Source organism: Cynocephalus volans, chromosome 5, assembly GCF_027409185.1.
Source record: "Cynocephalus volans isolate mCynVol1 chromosome 5, mCynVol1.pri, whole genome shotgun sequence".
In the NCBI taxonomy this organism is placed as follows: domain Eukaryota; kingdom Metazoa; phylum Chordata; class Mammalia; order Dermoptera; family Cynocephalidae; genus Cynocephalus; species Cynocephalus volans.
Genome location: NC_084464.1, coordinates 126,535,730 through 126,542,955, shown reverse-complemented (window position 1 = coordinate 126,542,955; position 7,226 = coordinate 126,535,730). Strand labels below are relative to the sequence as shown.

Below are 7,226 nucleotides of genomic sequence, written 5' to 3'. Positions count from 1 at the left end.
TGATGAGAATGCTTTGTCTGGGGGCCTGTTTATTCTGCGTGGGCTGCAGGGGTGGGAGAAGCGCTGGCGCCATATGTGTGGAGTGCTAGATGAGAGAGGCTTCTGAGCACAGCTCCCAGCGCCTGGGGACATCTATTGTGGGCACAGACCCCCAGCCAGGGCACAGCACAGAGTGTGTGGCCTCCACTCGGGGGCAGCCAGTCCCTGCTGAGCACGCACAGCCCCCAGCAACTCGCCACCCATGGCCTCGCACTTTATCACACTCCAAAATCCTGACCACAGTGAGCAGAAAGCTTTGACATTTGGCCAAGTACTCATTTCAGGTCATCTGAAACTATATCAGGTATTTAAAATATAAACTTGTTGATGATGGCCAGTGCTGTGGAGGGGACGGGTGGATAGGCAGGGGGGAATCTTTATATAAAGACTTTAGAACCCACAGGCATTTTGGACGTCAAACATCCATTACAAAGTACCACTTTGATGAGTTAAGAATAAGTGAATCAGAACCAGATGGATTAAATTCCCCTCGAAATACACACAGGATTAAAAATTAAGAGAAGTAGTGCTAGACGTAATGCATCATTTCAAACACTAGCCAAAGCATTTGAAACAAGAAATTACTACAGATAATTTGATAATTAAGTGACAGTGTGTCCACCTCTCGATTCTAAGTTTTAATTTGGCTGCATGAATAGTTGGAGAGAGAGAGTTTTATGTGTATGAAAAAGAAAAATGTTTCCTGGAATACCAAGAGTGGACAAAAGAAAAAAAAATCCCTTCAACATGTATTTTATTTACTTGCTTAGGTAAATAAGTTAACAGGAAATTCCATAAAAAATGTTTATCAAGTTACAAGTGGGTAGAAATGAACAGTTGCATATGTGTATATACAGACTGGCCCAGGCACTTAATTAAAGAAGCTTGATCATGTTTGACAGATCTTAATTGGTACTTAAAATGCACACACACACACTATGACATCCACATGGCTGTGTGGCATATCCTGCCCCTGACGTGTTGATCAGCTCTTCAGAGAGTTGCTTTTCTTAGTGATTACTCACTGCCACATGACCCTCCATGCAGGCTGCCTGTCCCACTTGTGACAGCAGGGAGGGCTGAGCTGCCGGCTTTTCGACAGCATGATCCTGGCATCAGTGCCCTTTGGCTTCCACAGACAGGCTGCCAAGTAAAGAAACGAGGGGCTCTAATTTTATGCCTAGTAGCCTTGGTGATGTTCCTGAAATGGGGTTTGCTCTGTTTATTTACTCACCATTCTGCAGGGCTCCCTTGGGAATATTTGAGGCAAAGGTTCTGGATTCCCAGGTAATTTGTATGGAGGTAGCGATGGACACATGAAATGCCACCACCCTCGCTTGGGTCTCCTCTGTGCCCCTCAAAATGCTGCTCAGTCCTTTTCCTTAAGTGTATATGGCAAATGTTGCAGGTGCAAGCTGGGACTCACACTTGAACTTGAGAAAATGACTCATCTTTTGCACCCCAGTTTCCTCATCTAGGAAATGAGCACAACACTATGTCCTCACAGGTTAGTGGTGAGACAACATATGAAAAGTGCCTGGCACCTGGTCCTGCTCTAGAAACAGATTGCTATCCATTTTATTAAGTGGAGTATTCTGTTTTCCTTTTGTCACTGAACATGGTTGGCCCAAGTGAGAGAGGCAACCTCACTGTCATATCCTCCTGTTCAGTCACTGAGACAAGCACGGTAAATCCTAAGCTCAGCCCCTTGGGTCATATAGTTTTGATGTCCCTTCAGCATTTCAGTAGTTGCATGAGAACGTTTGCGGTCTCCTAGCACTGTTAAGTTTTAGAGTCAGAGGTCAAGTGAAATGCACTGGATCATTAAAAGGGAGATAAGAATGTTAGGTTACAAATTCCTAGATTTAAGTTTTTAATGATTTGTGTCTTATTAGCCCTATGCATAAGATATAAATTTATACATGAAGGTGACACCAACAATGCCAGTTGCACACACAACAAAAGAAGAAATAGATAAATTGGACTAACTCAAAATTAAAAAATTTTGTGCATCAAAGGACACAATCAAGAGAGTGAAAAGGTAGCCCATAGATTGAGAGAAAATATTTGCAAATCATATCAGATAAGGAGTTAATATCCAGAATATATAAAGAATCCCTACAATTCAGTGGCAACACCAAAATAACTTGATTAAAATGTGAACAAAAGACTTGAATAGACATTTTTCCAAAGAAGATACACAAATGACCAATAAGCACATGGAGAGATGCTCAACATCACTAGGGAAATGCAAATCAGAACACAATGAGATACCACTTTACACTCGTTAGGATGGTTGTTACCAATAAAACCCAGAGGGCCGAGCCCGTGGCGCACTTGGTAGAGTGCGGCGCTGGGAGCGCAGCGACGCTCCCGCCGCAGGTTCGGATCCTATATAGAACTGGCCGGTGCACTCATTGGCTGAGTGCCAGTCATGAAAAGGACAAAAAAACCCAGAGAATGACAAGGGTTGGTGAGGCTGTAGAGAAGTTGGAACCATTATGCACTGCAATTGGAATGTAAAACGTGCAAAGGCTATGGAAACATTATAATCATTTCCCCCCAAATTAAAAATAGAATTACCATATGATCCAGCAATTCCACTTCTGGGTACATACCCAAAAGAATTGAAAGCAGAGTTTTGAAGAGATATTTGTACACCCATGTTCATAGCAGCATTATTCACAATAGCCAAGAAGTGCACACAGACAGATGAATGGATTAAAAAAATGTGGTGTACACATACAATGAAATATTATTCAGCCTTAGAAAGGAAGGACATTCTGACATGTCCTACAACATGAATGAACCTTGAGGGCTTTAAGTTAAGTAAAATAAGCTAGTCAGGTAAGGACAAATAGTGTATGATTCCACCTATATGAGGCATCTAAAATCATCAAATTCACAGACACAGAAAGTAGAATGGTGGTTGCCAAGGGCTGGGGGGAGAGGGTAAGGGGAAGTTGTTTAATAGGTGTAGAGTTTCAGTTTTACAAGATGAAAAGGGTTCTGGAAATCAGTTGAACAACAATGTGAATGTATTTAAAACTACAAATCTGTACACTTAAAAAGGCTAAAATGGTAAATTTTTGTTGAGTGTATTTTGCCACAATTAAAACAAATCAGTTTATACAGGCAAGATTTTTAACAGAGCTTCATGGCACCCCTCATGAAGAGACTCCAGCACCATTACGGAAAAATGGTGAAAAGTGGTGATCCTTAAAAATATTAATAACTCAACATTAAGAAATAGTGTTGAAAGTAAAATTAAATGGCTGTTCCCAACATGTTTCTAACATGCTTATATGGCAAGAAGAAAGTCCAGATCAGAAATAAGGAATTAATAGAGTTCAAATGTTAGACATTAGGGGGAAAGGGAATTGGTGGTATGCTTTACAATTACTTCCTTAAACCTTCCTAATCCTATCAGTAAGTATTACCTTCTGGCTGCAGATGTGACTATTAAGGCTCTAGGAGGTAAGATGACTTGCCCAGAGTTATACAGGTGATCAGTTGTGGAAACAGGATTTGGACCCAGGGGCTCTACTGCTGCAGTGCATTACTTCTCTCATAGAGAAGTAATGAATTTCAAAAGCTGGCATTTATGAGCATAGATAGTAATGTAACTGACAGATAAACAGCTGTGACTTGCTGTTGGGGAGACCAAATAGATAAATATTTCAGCCAGTTTATCAAGAGGTATTCATGAAATGCTATGAGACAAGGTCAGTGTGTGCTGTAAGTCAGCCTACTACAAAGCCACAGGTAGAGCTGTGATCCTTTGGGAACTCAGTCCAATGGCTCCTCTCAAGCTGACTCACCTTGGCTGAGATTCCCCCAGGACTGAGACAAAATCAGATAACCAAGAATAATGGTTGAGATGTAGGCTCTGGAGCCAGATTGCCTGAACTCAGATCTTGTCTCTGACAGTAGCTGTGTGATTCAGTGCAAGTTTCCTAACCTCTTTGTGTATAATTCCTCATCTATAAAATGGGGCTAGAACTTATCTTTCCCACAAATTATTGAAGATTAAGTGAATCAAGGCATATATGATACTAAAACAGTTTCTACCTAGCACATAGCAAACCCTCTATAAGTGATAAATATTATTCTATACCAATTGTTAGAGACTTCACACAACAGGCACGCTACCTAGGAAAAGCTTTGTTCCTTAAGGTTTCCAGTGATTCAAATGCATTTACACCAACAGAACAAATACATTTAACACATAAATTATGCAACTTATAATGCATATAAAATTCTATACCTTAGTTAAGCAAAATGAAACAAAGCAACAAAATGTAATATAGGGATGATTTTCAAACATGCCTACTCACAAAAGGATATACTTAAACCTTCAACAAAATATAAATGTTCTATTAGTTTTCTTCAGCGTTTCTGAATCTCTGCTTGACTTCTAGATCTACTTATCTTTCAAAAGCTTGAGCAAGTTGCATACAGCTCCATAAGTTGTAGCTTTTTCCAGGTAAACCTTGGCAGTTAGCTTTAGTTTCTGCTCCCTCTGGGCCAGATGACTTTGCACATCTTTTTCCTGTGTGAAGCGATACCTGAGAAGGATTTCTTTCCATGGGTACACCTCCTCCTCCATTCTCACTGCCCACTCCAGCTCCCCGTAGGAAGGAGGCAGCAAAGTCACTCAAGTGAATTTATTCATTTATTTATTGGGTTCTACTAACAAGCTAACCAAGCAGTTTGGGTGGGGGTGGATATGTAGTGTGTACGAGGTTGAGTTACATTTACAGATAATTGTTTACCAAGAGAAAAACAAGAATTCTGGGACTAGTGGTGTGGTTAAGATTTTTCCATGTTGCTAATTGCTCTCTCAATTTTATGTTATTATTATTTATAAAAGTAACCATCATTTACTGAATCCTTTACTGTGTCCCAGTTGCTATGCTAGTATTGTGAGTCGTATAATACTCACAATAACACTGAGATAGACTTGATTGTTCCCATTTGCAGTTGAGGAAACTGAAGCCTGTGAAGTCTAAATGACACAGCTAGTGAATTCTGGAGCCACTGAGTCACTGGGCCAGTTATCCAATCCAAAAATGAATTCTTAACCTATATGGTCAGCTGTTTCCTGTTACTTCTACAATCACGGGTAGGACTTAAAATGGGTTCAAAAACATATAACCAGTTATCTAAGTCTCCATAACCAAAAATCTGTTTATCCTAAGTAAAAAGTTTTCAAGGAAAATAAAATGACATTCTATACATTTGAAGTTAGAGCAGAGGAAACACAGAACTGGAAGTGACCTTAAAAGTCACTGAATTTACTCTCCACTGCAAGAAACTCAGATGAATGCTTGGCAAGTCTCTAGATGATTACCCCTGGCACTGGGGAACTCACTACAATATGTAGAGCTGAGGCTGCTATCAGAAAGCTGGGACTGTTGGCAAGTTCTTGTTCCTTCTCAACATAAATCTACTTTCCCATGCCTGCCTTCCTTTTTCTGGTTCTGCTAGAACCACACAGAATAATCTAACCTATCCTCCACAAGATAATTTCAATTTATCACTTATACTTGGGTTTCCCCACATGACTCAAACACAAATTATTCTTGGCATGGCTGGAGGCAGTGTTCTATAGAAGAAAAAAGCATATGTTTTACAGTCAGAAAGTCTGCTCAAATTCTGGCTCAGCCCCTCACTGCTTATGAAATCCTAGGGAAGTTACCTTCTCCAGGCTCCAGTTTTCAAACCTCCAAAAAGTTTTACAAACTAGTTCTAGGGTTAGGATGAGTTGATGGATATAAAATGCTAGCATGTAGTAGGCACTCAATAAATACTAGCTATTTTTATAAGTTAAACTTTCCTCTGGTAAAAAGGTTGAGTTTTGCCTGTGCTGTTTCTCTCTTTTGCTCAGGCCCATGGCACTGGCAGGATAGGCAAGTGTCGCAGTCTTTGTACTGCCAGGAAGCTCCGTAGTCACCAACAGGACCAGAAGTGGCATGATAAGCAGTACCAGAAAGCCCATTTGGGCACAGCCTTGAAGGCTAATCCTTTTGGAGGTGCTTCCCATGCAAAGGGAATTGTGCTGGAAAAAGTAGGGGTTGAAGCCAAACAGCCAAATTCTGCCATCAGGAAGTATGTCAGGGTCCAGCTGATCAAGAATGGCAAGAAAATCACAGCCTTTGTACCCCATGATGGCTGCTTAAACTTTATCGAGGAAAAGGATGAAGTTCTGGTGGCTGGATTTGGTTGAAAAGGTCATGCGATTGGTGACATTCCTCTAGTCCACTTTAGGGTTGTCAAAGTAGCCAATGTCTCCTTTTTGGCCCTGTACAAAGGCAAGAAGGAAAGACCAAGATCATAAATTTTGATGGTGAAAACACAGTGGTAATACATTTTCATGTGCCCCAAAACTAAAATAAAATGAAATAGAAAATAAAAATAAAAAGGTCTAGTTTTATTACTAATCTAGGTTATTCTCAGACTGTTGGTTACACTAGAAGTTCTCTAGTCCATATAGTACACGGACGAGTGTCCTGTTGTGTGTTTAAGTAGAACAAACATAGCAGGTTTTCCCAGAAAGATGTTAGTAGTTATATTTGTTATTGGTAGTGTGGTTACTGTTTGTGTGTGTGTTTCAGTTTCTCCAGATATATCTAACTAACTTATTTTGACTACCTAAGCTATATGAATGGATATGGGTCGAGTGTCCTAACAAAATAGGGATCCTAGGATCTAAAAAGTGGGATATTTGAGCTAGATGTTCGAAGGTCAAGTCCTTAAACTCCCTGATAATCCGAAATCTCTCCTGAGAATTTCAGGGAATGCCTGCCCTTTGTCTAATTCTACCTAGGTTAAGGTTGGGGTGGTAGTGGGGTCCCAAGGCCAGTTTTACAGAATAGAGGTTTCTTCAGATAAATGTTTTCCCCAGCTTGGTGCTCAGCACTTATTTCCCAATTCACCTTACTTTAAACAATGCTAGTTGTCTCTCCAGAATGTGTTCCCATCTTCTTGCATGGTAGTGGAGCTGTGGCCAGCATGTGACTGTCCAGTTGGGATTGCATTCTGCAGCTGCCCTGCAGCAAAGGGTGCTCATATGACTTGGCTCTTGCCAGTAGAACATGAGCAGAAGTGAAATAGACAACTTCTGACTCACTTGCTTAAGAGGAACTCCCTGGCTTTGAACTTCTACTCTCTTTCCCCATTTCTTC

The 7,226-nt window shown here is 40.6% G+C and overlaps 1 pseudogene; it reads left to right on the top strand.

Annotated features, from left to right (window-relative positions):
* The first annotated feature begins 1,657 nt into the window (after positions 1 to 1,657).
* On the top strand, positions 1,658 to 6,416 carry LOC134379149 (small ribosomal subunit protein uS12-like; annotated as a pseudogene).
* Positions 6,417 to 7,226: the final 810 nt, after the last annotated feature.